Source organism: Coenobita brevimanus, chromosome 112, assembly GCF_032717465.1.
Source record: "Coenobita brevimanus isolate Jiangsu-jjx chromosome 112, ASM3271746v2, whole genome shotgun sequence".
In the NCBI taxonomy this organism is placed as follows: domain Eukaryota; kingdom Metazoa; phylum Arthropoda; class Malacostraca; order Decapoda; family Coenobitidae; genus Coenobita; species Coenobita brevimanus.
Genome location: NC_137065.1, coordinates 6,639,373 through 6,663,590, shown reverse-complemented (window position 1 = coordinate 6,663,590; position 24,218 = coordinate 6,639,373).

The following is a 24,218-nucleotide window of genomic DNA, read 5'->3' as shown; positions in this document are numbered from 1 at the left end:
ATGAATCAACACACCTCTAGTTCCTTCACCTTAACTTGGCATCAATTTTCGTCATTTTTGCAGCTTAATTCTCGTAGCTCTGTGGCAGAATGAGTCAGTACCACGGCCATGCATCCTTTCCATGGTAATTCTTCGTGACTAGCACATTATTCCAGTGTTAATTTCGTGTTGCAGCCAAGAATTAAGTTGGAGATAAGACAACTTTACGCTTACACTCTCTTCACTCTAACCTGATCTAAAAATTCCATCCCTTCATCAGCATTCGAATACGACACAGGGTGGAATACTCAGGAATATTTACGATCGAGTCCTTGTTGTAACTTACATATCATTTTACAGGAAGAAATAGACAAGGGAAGATTTTCCACTCCTTTCCTTGATCATCGTACAGAAAATAGTTATAACATGCTGTGAATTTCGTCTCTTAACTTTTTTTTTATGAAGGTAGAGCGGGACACGGTGGAATATTAGCCACTGCCCTTCCTGCAAATCAAAACCATTAGATTTATTTATGAGGTAAGAATAGGAGATGGAGGATGATTTTACAGCCACTTTGTCCTTCGTGCAAATCAAAACCAGAGTTACGACAGGGTATGGATCGTGTGTTTGTCTATTCCTGCACTGGCCACGAAGAATTAATAAGGAGAGGATAGGATGTCTCAACAATGTATTTCTCTGCCACTGAGCCACATGAAATAAACTGCAAATGGACAAGAATCTGGACTAATAATAATAATAATAATAATAATAATAATAAATGTCACTGCAACACGGAGTAATAGAGGTACCCATATTTGCGTTGTTCGCCTCTCTCTCTCTCTCTCTCTCTCTCTCTCTCTCTCTCTCTCTTTGTACTTCCTCATCAAACTGAAGTATGTTTTGATAAGATAGAAATCTAATCGTGATACAGTTCGCTTACCTATTGAAGCTGTTGTTTTGATGCTTTGATTGCAGATAAACACCACAATAATTTCTTTTTCATAACATTAGTTCTGTTAATTTCTTTGTATAAATTTAAAACCCTCTGTGTAATTTTTTTTCTTATTTCTTACAATAAAGCTAAACGGGCTAACCCAAGGAAAAATTTTGACTATCGGATCATATTATTTAATTTATAAAACACATTTATAATTAGTTGTACCTCCTCTTTGAAACAGGGCATGTTTTAGAAAAGGAAAAATAGCTCCCTCAGTGTTTGCCGGTCATTTCAAAGGGCTGTTTTGACTGCAGTCTGTATGAAACAGCCCTAACATGTATTCACTATGGACGGTGGGTGTTAGCGCCGATGTGGTGACATGGGAGATGTAAGAGAACTACTGGGCGCTGGGGATATGCCCTGATACCTTTGCCCAGAGTAGGATACATAAAAAAAAAAGAAAGTATAAAAAATTAGCATTATTCTACCATTACTTTATCACTTGGTGTGCAGTAAATGAACACCTACTCGTTAGTTTTGTTGGTAATTTTCCACTTGTTTTGATGGCAGCCTGTAAGCACCTTTGACTTATTCATTTTTGTAATTTTGTACTGTTATCAAATATTTCAACTGTAGTACTAAGGCATTTGTTTCTGTCTCTTTTAAACCTTGGTGGTGGGAAACCATGACAGGCAAACTGAGAATGACAGCCATACAAGAACATTCCTCCATGGTTTCCTATTATGGATACATGATATTTATTCCCAGATTATGGGTCGATCAGACGTCCCTCAGCTCTACTCTTAAAGCAAGACCAGAAGGATTGCAACACCCTGTCTTACGTCTGGAAGTGATAATGTAAACTCACTCCAACATCACATAAAAATAAGTGTTAGTTTTGTGTGCTTATGCTTAGCCATGCGTGAGTTTGGACGCTTCGTGTCCTTATCATAAGGGCGGTACTGACATGTTCTAGTGGCGACTTCAGCCTCACCTCAAGATCATGCAGGATTACAATATGGCAATAAATCAAACAAAGATTCCTAATTCTTTTCAGCTCGCTTACTCACCAAATGTATTTAGAGGATGAAGTTGGTCACCTAGTATTCAATGAGAATCAGGCTATTACCACTGATCAAGGGCTCAACGAATTCAATGCAACCACAAAAAAGCACTTGCGTTCTGAGAGTTCCGCGGTTCCACCAGATGAAAGCAATTATTTATTACACCTTATGTATTTTATATGAGAACACTAAGATGTCTGATAATTAGAAAATAGGTAGAAAAAATTTCTTACATTTATATATATATATATATATATATATATATATATATATATATATATATGAATATATATATATATATATATATATATATATATATATATATATAACACACACACACACAGTGTCCTGCGAAGAAAGGGCAATATTTTGGGAAATGAAAGGTAAGGCATTCCTAAGCAAACAAGATGTATCAACATGTGTCCAAATCTCAACTACTACGGAGCAACAGTTACTGGTGACGTTATGGGAGAAAATGGTCTCTCCCACAATTCACCCGTAAGGTCATAAGTAATTGTAACGCCGCAAAAGTTGAGATCTGGACACATGTTGGTAAAGCCTCTTTTGCTTAGAACTACCACATATCTCATTTCCCAAAGGTAAATATATACATATATATCTATATCTATCTAGAGAGAGAGAGAGTTTTCACCGCCATCATCATCAGCAGCTCCACCAGTACCTTGGTAACATAAATCTGACTTAACCTTCTCGCAAAGGCTTCGTATATATATATATATATATATATATATATATATATATATATATATATATATATTGCCATGGCCCCGTTTGTCGATAAGGTCTAAGGCGTTGCCCCTGGGTAAAGGACTTACGTTTGGGGCGTGTAGCATTTTATGACCGGATGCCCTTCCTGATGTCTACCAATGACCCTTGGGTGGATTCGATCCTCCGACCTTTCGGTCAGAGCGGAGCGCTCTAACCCACTGAGCCATGGCTGCTAATATATATATATATATATATATATATATATATATATATATATATATATAGATAGATAGATAGATAATAGATATTGTTACATAGCCTATGATTTCATCATCCTTTGTGTAATTTTAACGCACAGTATGCTGCATGTTTGATCACGAGCGTGTTCTGCCTCAGTTCCCCCCTTCTACCGTTATAGTAGAGTAAGTCGTCCTTTCTGTTGTTCAGAGCGGGATTGTCAACTCTTTGTCCCCATGGCTTCCTTTGCGCGTCCTTCTTACAAGTTGTATCAAGCTCTGCTGGCCCCTATATAATGAGCTCAGTCTCTGCATCATTGCCACTTAGATCTACTCCTCATTTTGCTCACATCTCTGTCCTCCCCTGTACAGTTATTATTGTGAGTTTCTCAGTAAGTCTCCAACCATCTAGCAGCTGTGTGAAATTTGAGTATAACTGTTATTGCATTTTGTTCTTGTACTGTGTAGCATAAGGTTAATTCTTGGGCCTGGTAAGGTTTTTTGTAATTTATGTAGGATTCATTTTGTCAGCCAGTTTTAATACTGTTTTGTATCTGTAATAATTTATCTTGCATTAACTGAGCATTACCCAGTGTATTTTCATTTTATCAGGGCTGACTTAGATATATTTACTCTTGCTAATTTCGTGTTAATAGAGGCTATTGCAGTTAACCATATATTTAACCTGTTTTTGCCATCACATTATCCTTATGAGTCCTGAATGTTTTGTTGTTAGTTTGAGCATTAAACTTTAACTTGTAATTTTACCTAACTCTTTTGTTTTGAACCTGGAACTTTACGGGACAGTAGTGATTTTTAGTATTCTCACTTAAAGTGTACATTATCTTTCTCTGTTCCGTAACAATATGTATATATATATATATATATATATAGATATATATAGATTTAGAGAGATATATATATATATAAATATATATATAAATATATAACTCAATAAATATATATAACACACACACACACACACACACACACACACACTATCAGGGGTACCCGGCGTTGCCCAGCCCATAAAGGCGAACACTTCTATCTGTTCTAGTTCAATCTTTCTCCGCCAGAAAGACCATGTACCTCTTATGCTTTTCAGAAGGGATTGTAAGAAGTCCAGGAACTTTCTACATCAGCTTTCGCAGACAAACTCAGTATTTGTGCGCTGTTTACTATTTCGGGTGACCTAAAGTGACCTCTGACCAGTGACCTCAAAATAACCTCGGAAGTCAACCTCGAATAGCCTATGTCTGAACTGGAGGTAATGTGAGTCTCCATGCCAAAAATTGGGCTGTTGGGTCCAGTCGTTCGAGCGTGTATTACCGGTGACCTCAAATGACCTACAACCAGTGACTTCAAATGACATCGAAGGCCAACCTCACATAGCCTGTGTCCAACTGCAGGTCATGTGAGTCTCCATGCCAAAAATTGGGCTTCAGGGGTACCCGGCATTACCAGGGCCAAAAAGGCGATCACACTACCGGTGACCTCAGATTATACAGACCTAAATTTTGACCCCCCTAAAACCATCCTTGGGTCACCCTGATTCAGAACATATATGGTCTGGGGGTCTCTGGCCCTTGATTTGGGCGTGACTGAAGGACAAGCCAACAAACAAACAAATATTGCGGCTCTTTTATATATATACTAGCAGGGGTACCCGACGTTGCTCGGGCCATAAAGGAGAACACTAATCCTATTTGTTCTAGTTCAGTCTATCTACTCTACAAAGATCACATACCTCTTATGCTTTTGACGAGGGATTGTCAGAAGTACAGGTACTTTCTACTTCAGCTTTCGCAGGCTAACTCACAGTATTTGTATGCTTTTATTTATTATCGCCAGTGACCTAAAATTACCTCTGACCAGTGACCTCAAATGACCTCGGAGGTCAACCTCGCATAGCCTATGTCTGAACTGGAGGTCATATGAGTCTCCATGCCCAAAATTAGGCTGTTGGGTCCAATCGTTCGAGCGTGCATTACCGGTGACCTCAAATGACCTCCGACTGGTGGCCTCTAATGACCTCGGAGGTCAACATCACATAGCCTATGTCCAAACTGGAGGTCATGAGAGTCTCCATGCCAAAAATTGGGCTGCTGGGTCCAGTCATTCGAACATGTATTACCGGTGACCTCAAATGACCTCCAACCAGTGACCTCTAAGGCCAACCTCACATAGCCTATGTCCAAACTAGAGGTCATGTTAGCCTCCATGCCAAAAATTAGGCTGCAGGGGTACCCGGCGTTGTCAGGGCCGAAAAGGCGAACACACTACCAGCAAGCTTAAATGACAGATCTGAATATTGACCCCCCTAAAAGCATCCTTGGGTTACCCTGATTCAGAATATAGTTGGTCTGGGGGTCTCTGACCCTTGGTTTCGGTTTGATTGGAGGACAAACAAACAAACAACTCAGCTTTATATATATATATTGTTACGCTGTCTGCCTTCCCGTTCCCACGGGTGCAGCCGTTACAGCTGGGCTAGGGGATTATGCAGTACTGTATATATCCGTGTCATTCGCGGAGTTTAAATTAGCGAGTGTTACAAGTTCTTTTGTTTCTTTCGTTCCTGCCACTGAGGGCAATTTTATTTAATACCATGCTGAGAATGCATTTGATTATTTTGATTGTCTTATGTGAGCTACCAGTATATTTAATGATGTTTTGCTTGCATTAGAAGTACCAATTCATTGTAGAGAGAGAGAGGGGCACGAATTTAAGTTCCTTGTTAATTAATCTGATTCATGCGTTCACGTTTGGCTGCACACGAGCCTGGCGTCAGGGCAGTGTCTTCCCAACCAGCTTTAGTATCGGGTGTTGGTACACTCTCTCTCTCCCCAGTCATTTTATTTGCCGAACTGGCGTTTTCGTTTAAGTTTATTTTTACTCTTTTGTTTGTTGACTGAGGAAAGTAGTTATTTTATTTTGTTCTTGTGACCTTGTTGTCTTTGGAGGGCCAGTCTGGCTCACCGTAGTCTCTCGCTGCCTTAATTAACGTTCCCCCAACACACGTACATACACACACACCCCTAACCCCTACACATTTTAATCCCATCTCCTTGCACAAGGCTAGTGAGAACTATCGTGAGCCGCCAACTGCGTTCCCCCTTGGACACGGGTTAAGTAGAAAGTCGTCACCACCGGAAGTAAGTGGGAGGTGTTCCTGTATACTGTCTCGGGCGGTATTACTTCCGGTAGTGACGATAGTAGGCTAGATCTATAGGTAGGCTGTTCCGTTTTATTATCAAAGTACAGAGTGTTGCGTTCTTAAGTAAGTACTTTTCCGTTGCGCAGTTTTTCTCTAGTTTGCGGAGTGTCAGTGCCGGGGTCTGCGTTATTTTTGCAACGCAGTGGAGGCCGACCATCTAAGGCTGCCTTGTGGTCTTTTTGTAATAGCCCCGGGCCGGCGCTACCGTAACAGTGGCGACCTCGCCAGGATATCCTAGCAGTGCCTTCTTCTTGCTAGGATATCGTTACCTTGGCGTTCTCTGTGCTTTGAGGTGACGTTGATGTGTGTGTAGTTTCTCAGTCAGCATTAGTATTTCATTATTCAGTACTGCCATTGATTTGTCGCCATGGAGTCACGCGTGTCTACACCAGATCGCGTACGTGCTGAGTCACCTGTGGAGATGGAACAACGAGAGGCACATAGCAAAGGTATTCCCCGTGTGAGCCCTGAGTTTGACTATGGTGCTGAGCTGCCTCGTTTTGCTACCCCACTATTACCATCTATGATGCTGCCGAGCCAGTTTAGAGCAGTTCCCCCAGGTATGTCTAGTGCTTTCCCTGGAGCTGTTCATTCCACTCCTGTATACCCTGGAGTCTTGTCACCGGAGGCCCAGTTGCAGTTGGAGTTGAAAAAGTTGGAGATGGAAATGCAACGTGCAAAAGAAGAGAGGGAGATGGAGATGCAGCATGCAAAAGAAGAGAGGGAAATGCAGCGTGCAAAAGAAGAGAGGGAGATGCAGCGTGCAAAAGAAGAGAGGGAGATGGAAATGCAGCGTGCCAGAGAGAAAGAAGAGAGGGAGATGGAGATGCAGCTGGAGATGCAGCGTGAAAAAATGCAATTTGAGCTGGAGAAGACTCGCTTGGAGGTGACTGCTAATAGACCAACTTCAGATACCCAAACCTCAGGCCGTGCAGAGGATAGGGAGAGTTGGTTCTCAAGGAGTCTAAAATTAGTGCCAGCATTTGATGAGTTGAAGGTGACAGAATGGTTTGTCAGGTTTGAAAAGAAGGCTAGGGAGTTTGAGTGGCCCAGGCAGCGCTGGGTGGACTTGGTATCTAATGTGCTGAAAGGAAAAGCTTTGGAAGTGTATAATAGGTTGAGCCCTGAGGATGTAGATGATTATGATGAATTTAAAACAGCCATCCTGAAGGCATATGAACTTAGACCAGAGGCTTATAGGTTGTTGTTCCGTGGTGCTCGGAAAAGACCTGCTGACACCTATATGGCCTACACCAGGTATCTGGAGGAGAGGTTAGACGAGTGGTTGCTGAGTGAGAGCGCCACTTCGTATAACGAGGTGCGTGAACTGCTTTTGATGGAACATTTTACCAACATGGCTGACAAAGAAATTGGTGTTAAAATTAGGGAGAAGAGATTTAAGACCGTGAAGGAAGCAGCGACGTGGGCTGATGACCGGGTGTTTGCCTTGCGGAGTATGGGGATCAAGTATGCTAATTTTCAGTATTCCAGGGAGAGGACTGTGAGTGGCCCTGCCTGGGATAAATCTCCCGTGAATCAGTCCAAGGGAAGTACAGAGGAGAAAAAGAATTCTGGGAGAAAGAGCCCCGTATCCAGTTCGAAGCTACTTTGTTACTTTTGCAAACAGAGTGGGCACATCAAGCCTAACTGCCCTAAGTGGAAGGCCTCCCAAAATGCCAAACCAGTGGCACTAGTTGTAGGTTCGAGTCAGGTGAACGAGAGGAGTTGGGAGAGTGGTAACAGTGAGGGAGAAGTCTGTGGAAAGCTGGAGTGCAGCCGGCTGTGCTCGCTGCCAGCTCAGGCTGAAAAAGTTACCCAACATGCTACGCCACCTCCGGATGAACTGCCTCAGAAATCGTCCCTAGACTGGTGTAAACCTTTTATGTGTCACGGCACAGTGAAAATTCATGGGATCAGTTATCCAGTTACTGTGGTTCGTGATACCTGTGCACAACAGTCTGTGTGCAGAAACGTGACTGGAGGGCCTGTAAACTCAGGGAAGTATGTGCTGTGTAGAGGCATGAACTCAGATGAATACTATGATTATGTTCATGTGGAACTCGATTGCCCCATTGTTCAGGCTGCAGCTCAAGTAGCTGTTGCTGATGTAATGCCAGTAGAGGGGGTTGATTTTCTGCTGGGGGACGACCTGGCTGGGGAGAAAGTATTTCCATCTCTTCCCCCACCAGTTGTTGTGGCAGAGAAGTGTTTTGACGCCCCAGAAATTGGTATTGAAGTTGATGCAGAAGTGGAAGCCATGTTCCCGGTCTGTGCAATTACAAGATCTATGGCACAGGTTGCAGCCCGGGAGGAAGAACTGGTGAAGTCACAGGTTCTTGGGGTCGACTGTGATGAGGCAGGGCCACCAATGGAGGAACCTAGTGAGCAGGGTGTTGCTGTGGTGGGTGAGGAGAGTGGGAATGCGTGCATGGGCGCCGCCCCACTTCCCACTCAGGACACTAGAGGTGGTGTTGAGTGTGTCTGTGTGGAGACTGAACCCAGCCCACCGACTGAATTAGAAGAATTTCAGGATGCTGGGGTCGACTGCGGGGATGCAGGACCACCGTCAAACGCGCCTGAGGAACAGAGTGTCACTGTTGAGGGTAGAGGTGATGATGTCAGTGTGGAGTCTGACATTCCTCCCCCTGTCAAGTGTACTAGAGGTGATGCTGAGATTGATCGCCCTTCGCAATCCAGTGTCCCGACCAGTCCCTTATCTCAGTCCTCAGTAGAGCTGGCGGGTGTTGGGCCAGCAGAATTGAGGGTGAAGCAACAGGAGGATGTAACATTAAAGCCCTTGTTTGCTCGAGTAGGGGAAGAAAGAAGTATGGAGTGTGGTAAGGAGGAGTTCCTGATTAAAGACAATGTTTTACATCGCCGATGGACGCCCACTGGCGCCACGGAGGATGGAGGAGTGGGTGAGTTAGTGCAGGTGGTGGTGCCTGTGCAGTATAGGGTGCCGTTAATACAGTTAGCACATGAGGGACCTTTAGCAGGTCACTTGGGAAACAGAAAGACAGTGCAGCGCTTAAGGTATAACTTTTGGTGGCCAAGTATGCCGGGACAAGTTGCTGCGTACATCAAGAGCTGTCACACGTGTCAGATAGTGGGCAAGCCTAATCAAGTTCTTCCTGTGGCCCCTTTGACTCCCATTCCAGCAGTTGAACCCCCGTTTACCCGGGTAATCATTGATATCGTGGGCCCTTTACCTCCTACTTCTGCTGGAAACAAGTATTTGTTAACCATAATGGATGTTACAACGCGATACCCAGAGGCTGTACCAATCAGAAGCATGCAGGCGAAGTCAGTAGTCAAGCAACTTATCCTGTTCTTTACTCATTTTGGCCTGCCCAAGGAGTTGCAGTCAGACCGTGGAGTAAATTTTACATCTAATTTGTTTAAGCAGACAATGACAGAGTTGGGCATTAAACACATTTTGTCCAGTGCCTACCATCCGCAGTCACAAGGTGCCCTGGAGAGGCATCATCAGACCTTAAAGACAATGCTGCGCACCTTCTGCTATGATAGTGGAAAGGAGTGGGACCTAGCGGTACCCTTTGTTATGTTTGCAGTGAGAGAGGTACCAACTAAGTCGCTAGGGTTTTCACCCAATGAGTTAGTGTTTGGGCACAGAGTTCGTGGTCCCTTGGATGTGGTGCGAGAGGCCTGGAGTAACAACAAATCTGGCAACCAGGAATCCATGCTTGACTATGTCTGCCGCACTCGGGAGAGACTGCATTGCGCTTTAGAGCTTGCCCGTGACCATCTAATCGGGGCTCAAGCGAAAATGAAGGCTCATTACGATAAGAAGGTCAGAAGTCGTGAGTTTAAGCAAGGAGATGAAGTTTTGGCATTGCTGCCCATGCAAGGAAAACCTCTGGCGGCTAGATTCAGTGGTCCTTATATTGTGAAGAAGAGAGTTGGGGAACTTGACTATCTAATTGTTACCCCGGATAGGCGGAAGAGTACTCAGTTGTGCCACATTAATATGTTGAAGCCATGCTACCGCCCAGTTGATTCTCATTGTGGGATGACTGCTGATGTCTCTCACCTGGGATGTGAAGGACGGGGAAAGGAGGACGTGGCATCAAAGGAACGTGCTGTGGAGGGAGCTGTTGGTGCCGGTGATGTGAGTAGTGGACCAGGGTTACAGCCACATTCCCTGGAAGGTGACTTTGGAGTGGACGTTGAGGGAACCAGGGATAGCGCTCCTGTAGTTTTGGCGGTTGGTAGTGAGTTGGAGGAGCAGGAGGAAGTGCTTAGTCGTGGTGAGATGTTACCAGCTGACCTATGGGAGGGCAATGGTTATGCAGCTCTGGTGGAGAAATTGCGACACCTTGATCCAGTAAAGCGAGAAGAGCTGTGCAACAGATTATGGAAACATCCGAAAGTTTTTGGAGATTCACCGGGATTGACAACTTGGGCTACTCATGACATTGACGTTGGGGATAGTAAGCCTGTAAAATTAGCTCCCTACCGCATCAACCCTATCAGACAGAAAGCTCTCGATAATGAGATCAAGTATATGTTGGACCATGGATTGATCAAGAGGAGTTTCAGTGAGTGGGGTTCACTAGTTACCTTGCAGCCAAAGCCAGATGGGAAGGTTAGGTTGTGTGTGGACTTCCGGAAAGTTAACTCACTGTCTAAGACCGATGCTTATCCCTTACCTCGGGTCGATGACTCCGTGGACAAGGTGGGAAATGCCACTTATATCACCAAGCTTGACTTAGTAAAAGGATACTGGCAGGTCCCGCTGACGGAACGGGCTAAACAAGTGGCTAGCTTTGTTGTCAGTGGTGCAGTATATCAGTGCCAGGTATTGCCTTATGGATTGAAGAATGCTCCAGCCACTTTCCAGAGGCTTATGGATAAAGTGGTGGATGGCATACCTAATTGTGTCGTTTACATCGATGATGTCATTGTGTATGACACCAAGTGGGAGGAGCACCTTGATCATGTGGAAATGCTCATTAGGCGGTTGGAGGAAGCTGGCTTAGTAGTCAACTTGGACAAGTGCGAGTTCGTACATGCTAAGGTCCAGTACCTTGGATTTGTTGTAGGACATGGGCAAGTGGCTCCACCTCGGGCTAAGGTGGATGCCATTTCCAACTTTGCAGCACCCCAGTGTCGCTGTGCCCTCCAGCGATTTTTGGGCATGATCGGCTATTACAGACGATTTACTGGGAATTACTCCACAGTGCTTGCCCCTCTTACTGACTTATTGCGCAAGGATAAGAAGTGGCAGTGGACAGCCGAGTGTGAGCAAGCTTTTACTACTGTTAAGTCTCTGCTGTGCCACCACCCTATATTGCGTGCACCAGATTTTGACAAATCTTTTGTGCTGGCAGTTGATGCTAGCCGAGTAGGGGTAGGAGCAGTGTTGATGCAGCCGGATGAGGGCCAGGTTGAACATCCCATATCATACTTCTCAAAGAAGTTTAATAGAGCCCAGAAGAACTATTCCGTCATAGAGCAGGAGTTATTCGCGATTATCCTGGCCCTGCAACACTTTGCTGTCTACCTGCCCCCTTTTGGCCCTGTGATCAAGATTTATTCAGACCATCATCCCCTGCAGTTTTTGAACAAGTTTAAATTTAAGAACCAGCGTTTGACCCGCTGGAGTTTGCTTTTGCAAGAGTACAATTTAGAAGTTAGGCATATTAAAGGGACTGATAACGTAATTGCTGATTGTTTATCCAGGGAGGGGTCAGGGTCTTGATTCGAAAATTTTGATCCAGGGCTCAAAATTTTCCCTTGGGGAAGGGCGTGTTACGCTGTCTGCCTTCCCGTTCCCACGGGTGCAGCCGTTACAGCTGGGCTAGGGGATTATGCAGTATATATCCGTGTCATTCGCGGAGTTTAAATTAGCGAGTGTTACAAGTTCTTTTGTTTCTTTCGTTCCTGCCACTGAGGGCAATTTTATTTAATACCATGCTGAGAATGCATTTGATTATTTTGATTGTCTTATGTGAGCTACCAGTATATTTAATGATGTTTTGCTTGCATTAGAAGTACCAATTCATTGTAGAGAGAGAGAGGGGCACGAATTTAAGTTCCTTGTTAATTAATCTGATTCATGCGTTCACGCTTGGCTGCACACGAGCCTGGCGTCAGGGCAGTGTCTTCCCAACCAGCTTTAGTATCGGGTGTTGGTACACTCTCTCTCTCCCCAGTCATTTTATTTGCCGAACTGGCGTTTTCGTTTAAGTTTATTTTTACTCTTTTGTTTGTTGACTGAGGAAAGTAGTTATTTTATTTTGTTCTTGTGACCTTGTTGTCTTTGGAGGGCCAGTCTGGCTCACCGTAGTCTCTCGCTGCCTTAATTAACGTTCCCCCAACACACGTACATACACACACACCCCTAACCCCTACACATTTTAATCCCATCTCCTTGCACAAGGCTAGTGAGAACTATCGTGAGCCGTCAACTGCGTTCCCCCTTGGACACGGGTTAAGTAGAAAGTCGTCACCACCGGAAGTAAGTGGGAGGTGTTCCTGTATACTGTCTCGGGCGGTATTACTTCCGGTAGTAAAGATAGTAGGCTAGATCTGTAGGTAGGCTGTTCCGTTTTATTATCAAAGTACAGAGTGTTGCGTTCTTAAGTAAGTACTTTTCCGTTGCGCAGTTTTTCTCTAGTTTGCGGAGTGTCAGTGCCGGGGTCTGCGTTATTTTTGCAACGCAGTGGAGGCCGACCATCTAAGGCTGCCTTGTGGTCTTTTTGTAATAGCCCCGGGCCGTCGCTACCGTAACAATATATATATATATATATATATATATATATATATATATATATATATATATATATATATATATTTATAATTAAGTCAAGTGGTCTATATCTATGTCTGTCTGGGCGTTTGTTCACTTCTTTCACGATACCGGTAATAGATACTGACCTGATTCTTTTTGCGTCTGGTCGGGGTAAGTCCAGGGAGTGTCAGAAAAATATCAAAAATTTGGCGATCGCGCGAGATGCGACGGAATAATATTCCCGGAAATCATGTGCGTTGTTTGTTTCTTTCTTGAAAACAGTAATATATATTAACCTCATTCTTTTTTACATTAGGTCAGGGAAAGTCCAGGGAGTTTCAAAAAAATTAAAACGGGCGATCACGTACGAAGCGAAGGAGCAAAATTGTCGAGAACTGTGACAAGCAATAGTGCGAAAACAATTTTTTCGACATTTTGGTCAGAATTGGCCACTGTTGGCTCAACATCAGCATGGAAACAAAGATAATGGTATTTGGAAACGTTATGGAAAGACTAATAGCCCCGCAAATTTTGGCCAGTTATAGATAGATAGATAGATAGTATTCTTGCTATTACCCCACTTTTGTCAGGATTTCTTGCTATGAAAGGGTTAATGAAATATGTAACTAACGGCCGTATGCTTAAACACAAAAGTAATAATGAAGTGGCCCTACATTGGTCCCTACTTTACGCACTAGGCAAAAAACAACCAAGTCCTCAATTTTTACCTGCTACGATAGCCATCAGGTCAGTAAATAGTAGTAGTAGTAGTAGTAGGTGGGACGTAGCCTTTGTTTCGCCGGCCGCTCCTTATCCTTTTCAGTCTTTTTTGTTACGCCGTGCACTGATCACTTATTTTCTTTTCTCTTAGTTTCGACAGTTCATATATTGTCTTTTTGTTTTCCTTTACTTGTTTTTCTTTATTTTCTCCAAACAGAAGTGGGATTTTGATTATATATGTTCTATTCTCTGGAAAAAGCCGTTGCAATAGGTTATTTTTGGTTCTTACTACACTTAACCCTTCACAATCTAGTAGAAAGTGTTCTAATGTTTCGTTTTCATCGTGGCATCTCGGACACACTTTTTCTTCATTATCGTTCCCCCCCCCCTCCAGTTTAATGTTTGTTCGTGCTCTGCACAGTATTGACGAATCCCAGCCATTTTCATACACTGTATCTTCTTTAATTTCATACTTCCACTGCCTAGAGGATTCTAGTGTGATCTTGACAAGTATTTCTGCTTTCCATATATTTGTGTCAATGGTATTCACTTTTAATTTCAATTTCTTTTCTTCCAAATTAGTTTTACTTTGTGTACATAACTTTTTATTAATTTAGCCCAACTTGTGCTTTGGTTTTCATTTTGGTCCAAAAATACTGCTTTTACTAGTTTATTGCTTTGATCATTCAAATGTATCTGACATACCCGTACGATAGTTTACTTAGTATGTCTCATGTATATGAAGTTGACATGCCAATTTCAGCTCTATGTGCACAACCTGGGGTATAATTTGGTGCTCGAAAGATTCTTTTATAGGCCTTGCTTTTTATTATTTAAAGTTTGTTGATTTCGCCTTTGTTAGTAAACATAGCTTCTGTTGTGTACAGTATACTTGGCAGGGCCACATTCTTCCAGAATACATTTCCTGTTTTCACTCCGTTGCAACTTCGTGAGGTAATGGATGTTATCTGATTTACGCAGATTTTCGTCTTTTGTAGTTATTTTATTTTATGTTCTCTTAAACAATCCTTTCTGTTGGTAATGGTCACTCCGAGGTACTTTATGCTGTGTTACTTTTATATCACCGATTTCCTCCGGTTGTTCCTTTTGTACACGAGTACTTGGCTCTTTCCCTTATTTATATTTAACCAGCAAATACCTCCTATGGTTTCTAAGGCATTTATTGCTTTCAGGGCCTCTTCATCTGAGTGTGCTAGTAACAGGCCATTTTCAGCATAGAAAATGCTGTTTATTTTACAAATCTGGTTTCGGAATCCATTATAACTTGTCAAGGTGGTCTAAGATGACGTAAGTCACCAGCATAAAAAGAACTGTAGATCCATTACAGCCTTGTTTGACACAGATGGATACTTTTATTTTAGTTATTTCTTCACACTCTAAATGAAGCTTTGTTTCATCATCTGTATAAATATTTTTAAGCATTGTTATATGTCAGGGTGACTATTATAATGTTCAAGGGCTTTGATCATAGTTTCTCGTTTTATGCTGTCAAAAGGCTATGCTAAAATCGACTGCTATAACATACAATGGCTTCTTCTGTTTGTAGCTTTCAGTAATTCAGTACTGCTGAAGACTGGCCAGCATTCTTCTTCTTCTTCTGCTTCCGGCGGATTTGTTAAAAGGAGGTCTTTGGAGACATAGAAGTGGTACCACATCAGGTAATTTGACATAGAGAATCCAAATCTGCCATCAGGTGACACCTGAGGTGGCGCCATCTAACGGCAACTTCAGTAAAATGTTAAATTTAAAGCCTATTGAGGCATAAAAGTGGTCCTATATAAGGTTACTTGGTATGGAGAATCCAAATATACTGTCAGCTGACACCTATGATGGCGCCATCTAGCAGTAACTTTAGTAAAAGTTCTTCACTTAAGCCCACTGAGACATAAAAGTAGTCCCATTTAAGGTTATTTGACATGGCTAGCTACTTTTTACAGCAAAATGTTTGAAACAAGAGCCTCGTGCAGGTCCCAGAGCAATTCTGTTCTTGTTACATGGTATGTTAAGACTGCATTAAGGGACAGGGTGCAGTTGGTAGCCTTACTTGACCAGCTGGTATGTCGGAAGCGCTCCCGTGGGAGTTGCTGTGACTATAACATCCTTGTTATCCTGATGCCGTCGTTTAGCCTGTGGTTGATGCTGAGCCTCCATGTTATCCTGAAGGTGTGGTTTAGCCTGTGGTTGAGGCTAAGCCGCCGTGTTATCCTTGTGGTGTGGTGAGTGCTGTGGTAGGTGATGTAATGAATGTTAGTGAATGATCTCATCACTGGTGGTAGTGGTGACGGGCAGGGATGAGGTCGGTCTCTGGCTGATGGTGAGGTGACCGTTGGTGAGTGTGGCCGTGAGTGTGTCGGGGTTGACGTGGCGTGGCAGAGTGGTGACGTGACACACCATCACCTGGGAGTCACCATTCTTCCCTCGACCCTCCACTCTCACCAAGCCAGACTTGACAGTGGCCTGCACCTCATCACAGCCACTCACCTTCACACTCCACTGCCACGCATCGCCGCTGCTACACTGGCTAGCCATCTTGCTGCCAGTGACCGGCACTCTGTTGGTGGTAGTGGTCACTGCTTCACTTGTGTTGTTGGTAGGGGTCACTGCCTCACTGTTGTTGGCGGCGGTTACTGTCTCACTGTTACTGTTGTTGGCAGCGGTTACTGCCTTGCTATTATTGTTGGTAGCTGTCACTGCCTCACTGTTGTTGGTAGCTGTCACTGCCTCACTGTTGTTGGTAGCTGTCCCTGCATCACTGCTGTTGTTGCTACAAGTCATTGCCTCATTCCTATTATTGGCACCGGTCATTGACTCACTATTGTTGTTGGTAGTGGTCACTGTGTTATTGGTATTGGTCACTGCTTCACTGCTGTTGCCAGTTGGCCCTTTCCTCTCTCTGCTAATGCTGTTAACCACAATATCTCTTTCTTCCCTGTCGTCCCTACACCCTGTGTGCTTGGTGTGATGAGGGCAAGTGGTGGAAGATGCAGTGTGGAGCCGAGTGGTGGCATGGGCAGCAGGATGGCATCTGGTGTGCCTCTGGGGGGTGATGTCATCAGTGTCTGATGTGTGATATCACTGGGAGGCCTCTGGCAGACAACGTCAATGGTGCGCGACTGGCGGGTGATGTCATTTGAGGGCCTCTCCCGAGTGAAGTCCGTGATGTACCTATATTGGTTTATGTCCCTGGGTTGCCACTGCCAAGTGACATCTGTAGGGAGCGACTAGTGCATGATGTCAGTAGCGTGGTTCTGGCAGGTGTTGGCAGGGAAGCAGTCCTCCAAGAGCACACCCTTGCCACCGTCACCAATCGGACACAATAGGGACCTGTAGGAGCAGTACTGTCCACAAGGACTCGCCCACACTCGACCTGTTCTCACCAAGTCAGCCCTAATCTATTCCTCCATCATGTTCACAGTCTCCTCTGGGTGCCTCAACAAGGTCAGTGGCACCAGACCCAGGTTCAAATCGCCTCTCTCTTCAAGTTAATAATCACTCACGGACTCCGTCTACTTAAAACGTAGGTCCTAGGATCAGCCAAGGGCAACTTCTTTGACCAACAGGAGAAACAGCAACAGTAGATTGTCTTGGCACGTGTTCGGGTATTAGCCAAGGGCAGCTGTTCTCTGCAGCAGGAGCAGGTAATCTCTGTACGAGTCTAGGTTTTGATCTGAGTTACTCTGACTCGCCTCCACTCTTGATACCGTTTTCTGCTGCCTCTCGTCGCCAGCAGAGAAAACGTGGAAATTAGGGTGAACGCTGGAACCTTCTGCCTTGATCGATCGTTCTAGATAATACAGGAGGATGACGAGGTAATTACTACAACAGACCCTTACACTGCCTTCTGTCTCATCATGTGATTCGTGTAATTTTAAGAATACCAGGATTATACAGTATGATTTTCCCCTCTCTCTCTCGTTTATCACTTTCGCAAATCGATTTCTATTACGTCACCGCTGACACATCTAAAACAAGACAGTAGAATGGGCGCGATGGATGACCGTAATGGATCGGCATTGGAATTACTGAACTGGCATTTTTAACTGCAAATAAAATATTATTCATCATGCACATTCCCAGAAACATTCACACACGACACACACAAACATACGTACTCAACCACACACACACACACACACACACACACACACACACGACATTCAAAGACAAACACACACACACACACACACACACACACACACACACACACACACACACACACACACACACACACAACATTCAAAGACAAAAACACACAAACACACAAACAAAGAACAAGCATTTGCACACACACACACACACACACACACACACACACAGAATATTCAAAAACATATACACACAAACACACAAACAAACAACAAACATTTGCACACACACACACACACACACACACACACACACACACACACACACACACACACACACACACACACAGATAGATAGATAGGTTTATTGACCACATGATCACACTACAAAGGAGTCAGATACAATACTAAACAACACTGTGGTCCAAAATAAAAACTATCTATCTATCTATAGCCCGACGCCCTAATCCCGCAAAGGGTGGCCGCAGACAAAACGCCTCCAAGTCGCTCTGTCACCCACCATTTGACTACCCTCCCCCAACTCACCCCCCCCCCTCCCTCATATACCTCTCAACTCCATCCCTCCACCTCATCCTCGGTCTACCTCTCCCTCTCCCTCCCTCCACCTCACCTACATACACCCTCTTAGTCAGTCTTTCATTCTCCATTCTCTTCACATGTCCAAACCACCTCAGTGTATTTCTCCTAATCTTCTCAACCACATCCACATCCACCCCACAGCGTTCCTTCACTTCTTCATTCGTCAACCTGTCCCACCACGTCACTCCACATGCTCCTCTCAAGTAACTGATTTCCACTGCTCTCACTCTTGACTTGTTCCCCTCTTGCAAGGTCCATGCCTCGCTTCCATACGTCAGGGTAGGGATCACAGTACTATCATGCAGTGACTTCTTAACTTCCATACTTACCTCCCTATTTCTCATCACTGCTTTCAGTGTACCAACGACCTTCCTTCCCTGCTGTACCCTTTCACGTACTTCATCCCCCAAAGTTCCATCCTTACTCATCACACTACCCAAGGACTTGAATGCACTCACATTCTCCATATCCTCACCATCCAACCTTACTGTACACTCTGTGACTTCATTCCTCTCAAACACCATAACTTTACTTTTGTTTATATTAACTTTCAGATTCCTCCTCCTACACACTGCCCCAAATTCATTCACCAAACCTTGCTACTCCCATTCATCTTCACTCAAAAGTACTGTATCATCAGCAAACAGCAACACCGGAAGCTTCCAAATCTCACCCTCATTCATTAGAGCCACCCCCACATCCACTGCCCTACCCTGCACCTCGTTTACAACCCCATCCATGTATATATTAAACAGCCATGGAGACATCACACAACCCTGTTTCAGTCCCACATTGAGATCAAAGAACTCACTCAGCTCACCATCCACTCGCACCGTAACCCTAGCTCCCTCGTACATACTCTTCACAGCACTCAACAATTTCCCCTCCACTCCATATATTCTTAATACCTTCCACATACCTTGCCTATCTATTCTGTCATAAGCTTTCTCCAAGTCCATGAAGGCAGCATACACTTTCCTGAAAAATAAATGAACTGAAATTCTCCAATATTGTTAAATAAAATTACTGCATTGCACTAAAAATCGCAGGGAAAGACTAAACATGCAAAAATGACAAATCTACGTTACAGAATAATAATAATGATAATAATAATAATAATAATAATAATAATAAGCCGATTAACAATGCATGAAATAAAAATCTGCAAAATTAGTATGAATGGCAGTACAAGAATGTGAACAAAAGTTTAAAATACCGATGAAGAAATTTTCAAATGAGCAAAAGTACTTAAACCGGTACACATACACCAAACAATGTGATAGACAAAGAATAACAGTAAAAATAATAAGCATTCATATGACCAATACAAAAGCAAAAGTATAAGAAATAATACGTAATCCCTAAAATATCACAGTACGGATAGTGATGACCGACTGCACACACTGCTGGTACCTATAACAACCTACAGAACCGGTAACTCAGTCTCGTACATAACGGATGAAAGGTCATGCAAAATGTACAGAAGCACCAAACACCAAAAATATACCAGTCACCGCTATAAAATCTTCAAAATTATAGACCAGACAATACGCAAAAGTGAAGCGATAACCATCTAATGCCGACAGGTAGTACACTTGACAATTATTTGTATAATGCAAGAATTTCATGCACATGACAAACACGGGTGTAATCAGTACCATTATTGATGGTACTGATTACATAAGTTCTCGAAAGTGGAAAGGTTATACTCTTGACGAAGGTACAGTGATCTAGGGCAGGTCTCATTAACAAGCCTTTCCTTCTGCAACTCTAAACACACACTTCCTGTCCTCTACAGCCAATCTTCCCCCACCACGTCTGTTCCACTGCCCTTCCTCAATAGCCAGCGAGTGAGATAGTGTGCACTAACCCGCAACCTGGTCCATGAAATTCGTTCGAGTTCATTAATGCCAGTTTTTGTGTACAATTGATGATTGACAGAGCGATGTAAGCTAACCTAGCTTGACAGGGGCTCACTTACATCCAGCTTAATGCAATCCATCGCATCTTGAAGGTCATCTTTGTCATTATTAATTAGGTCTTGCACGAACCTACAAGTACTGTACTGTACACCCACGAGCAAAAGTTCGCCGACAGTCCCTGTCAGGCAAATGTTTCCAAACATAGCTCATAGAGGGCGCAGCGCTCGTCCACTAGAGTAAGGGAGATGGGAAGAGACAGAGAGGGGGAGGGGGAGGGAGGAAACGAGACGGGAGGGAGAGGGAGGCAACAAGACAGGCGAGGGGGAGAGCCTGTGGCGATGGTAAATGGCACATATCGGGGGTTCATTATTATTATTATTATTATTATTATTATTATTATTATGTATGAAATAAGTATAAGAAAGGACGTAATCCAGTGTTAGCTGTCAGAAAACGGCTGACATCTGTATTTTTTCTGGTAATTCTAGACGATCTTTCTTGTGTGACGGAAGTACTAGTGATGTTCAAAGGCTGTAAAGGGTTGATAAAATGTAGCAGCCCATAAACAACAATTTGAATTTGATCCAGACGATCAAAGACGCCACAAGAAAGTCCCCATCGTCAAAGAGTTAAGGAAGTAAGAAATTAATCGTGTCAGGTAATGTGAAAGTAGACTGCGAGGTAGAAGGACGTAAACTAAGAGGCAAGGAGGGGAAGAGAGAACGTTTCAATGGCATATATTTATTAATTTATTTATTTATTTATCTATATCTATTTATTTATTTATTTATAGATAGATAGATAGTTCGAATATTGATAGATAGATAGACTGACTGATAGGTAGTTAGTCAGATACATAGACACAAATGCTGTACGTACAAACTTTACACACTCACTCCCAGCTTTGTCAATTGTTTCTTTTTGTTTTAATCCATTGATGCCACATAGCAAATTGCAGTCCTGCTCATATGTTTTCTCTAGTATATATATATCTTTCATCAAATATATAATCCATACCCGGTACAGACTCTACTAGACATGAAACCAACTTGTTACTCACCACTAGACATTGTGGAGTTTTTCTTTCCTTTCCTGCCATATTACTCTGTTACATGTCTTACACACTACGAGAACAGTCAGCGTACTTATTCCAGGATAATGTTTGCACCTTTTTCCGTCATGTTCCCTTTTATTCACCAGTAACGTTAACGCATGCTTCATCTAACGTTTCTGTACATTAGTGTTCCTCATTTCTAATCCCAAATATTTTTTCACTTTTTGCCAAGTTTCTTCCTCTAAACTTTCTCCTCATTTCAAAATACTTTACCTGCCCGAATATATTTTATTTTAATCATATCCATTCAGTTTACAAGAATGGGTAATATTTATAAATAAACACGACATTTAAATACATACATTATTAGAGTGAGAGGTAAAGGCAGACAGAGATCATGATGGAGAGATAAAATTGGAAGATTTCCTGAGACTGGATGGAACAGGTCAACAACCAAGTCATATTTATTGGCAGATAAATAGTTAAATGACAATTAGCTTCAACCTGGTGAATAAGTGGTTATAGATAAGAACAATTAAATTCATATTGTATGAATAAGAGATAACTGTCTTATTATGGTGTCCCAAACTTTAAATATTTACCTTAATCAGCATTTTCATGCATATTTTAATAATAACAGTTTTCATCGTCATCATCCCGCTTCTCTTTCCTACCTGCAGGTGGGGTAAGGTAGGGGACAAAGTCAGACGAAGGAAAGAATATCTATCTATCTATCTATTGCCAGACGCCTCAATCCCGTTTGGGGTGGCCACAAACAAATCGCCTCCAAGTCGCCCTGTCCCCCGCCATTTCACTGCCCTGCTCCCAACTCACATCCTCCTCTCTCATATACCTCTCCACCCCATCCCTCCATCTCATCCTCGGCCTCCCCTCCCTCTTCCCCCCTCCACCTCACTCACATACACTCTCTTCGTCAGTCTTTCACCCTCCATCCTCTCCACATGGCCAAACCACCTCAGTGTTTTTCTCATAACGCTTCCTATCACATCCACATCCACACCACAACGCTCCTTTATACCCGCATTCGTCAGCCTGTCTCTCCATGTGACTCCACAGGCTCCTCTTAAATAACTCATTTCCGCTGCTCTCACTCTTGACTTGTGTCCTTCCAACAACGTCCAAGTATCACTTCCATACGTTAGAGTTGGTATCACAATACTGTCATGTAGTAACTTTTTCACTTCCATGCTCACTTCCCTGTTTCTTATCACTGCTTTCAAAGAACCAGCAACCTTTCTTCCCTGCTGTGCCCTTTCAAGCACTTCACCCTTCAAACCTCCATCCTTACTCATCACACTACCCAAGTACTTAAACGCACTCACATTTTCCAATTCCTCACCATCCAACCTCGCTGTCCATTCACTGACTTCATCTCTCTCAAAGACCATCACTTTACTCTTCCCTACATTCACCTTTAGATTCCGTTTTTTACACACTCTCTGAAACTCATCCACCAAGCCTTGCAGCTCCCCTTCGTCTTCATTCAACAACACAGTATCATCTGCAAACAACAGTACAGGGAGTTTCCAAACACTATCCTCTCTCACCAGGGCCACTCCAACATCCACTACCCTACCTTGTACCTCTTTTATTACCCCATCCATGTACAGATTGAACAACCATGGAGACATGACACATCCCTGTTTCAACCCAACCTTCAAAGAGAAAAATTCACTTAGTTCACCATCCACACGCACTGCAGTCTTTGCACCATCGTAGGAAAGAATACGATAGTTGAATAATCAATCAACAGCATACCCAATAATATGGGCCACACACCCATTCGCTCGTCATTCAAGCTCCTGGAATCCAAGCTCCACCTGACAGTTGCACCTGTCTAGACGTACAGTAGCTTCATTACTGCCTATCCGGTAGTCAATCAGAAGACTGTCGAGTTAAAAAGGATGTGCAAAACCCTTGCCATACACTCCTCCGTATAAAATTCATCCACCCAACTCGATCCCGCGTCGATTCCTTAGCCTCATCGGTTTCAAAGTGTCTCTTTCTCACGCACTAGCCAACCATATCTAACGATCCTCTATTGTGCCTATCAAGCCACTTTCCAAAATCAAAATCTCTTACATATGCCATCTGAAGCACCATATTTACATCCATCTTCTTCATATGACCCCACCAAATAAGCATGCTTTCTTCAGCTTTGATGTCCATGGTCGTTCTTTTTCGATATTTTTCACGAATAAAATATATTCTCACCTTATCCACTCCGCACCTCACGTAAGTTTCTCAAGAGTCCACATCCACTGCTGTGATGCTCTTGACACTTCGTTTTCAGGTCACACCAGTCTCGCACAATATGTCAGAGTGGATACAAAATCTATGCAGCATGTGAGGTGGTGCGTGGGGTGAAGAGAAGATGAAAGGGGGTGCAAGGAATAGTATGGTGGAATGAAGAAGTGAGACAAGTTGTTGCGCAAGAGAAGAAATCATATAGTGAGTGGATGGGAAGCAGGGGTGTGGAGGAAGATGACTAACAGAGAGTTGTATGCACAAAGGGAGAGAAAGGTGAAAAGATTAGTAAGAGAGAGTAAGAAAAGAGTGGATGATGAATTTGGAAAGAATTTGAGTGTAAAGTAGAGGGAATGAAAGAAAATGTTCTGGAAAGAGGTAACGACACTTAGTCAGGCTGATAAAGACATTAGTCGGGAAGTGAAAGACAAAAATGGTAGATTGCTAGTGGAGAAGGGAGAAAAGGTGAGCAGATGAAGAGAACACTTTAAGGAACTGTAAGAGACTGAAAGTAATGCGAGTATAAGTGGCTAAGGAAAGGCTGGGAGAAGGAGAGAGGTGAGAAGAGAGGAAGAAATCAATAGGATGGACGTAGTGGAAGCAATGAAAACAGTCAAACTGGGGAAAGCTCC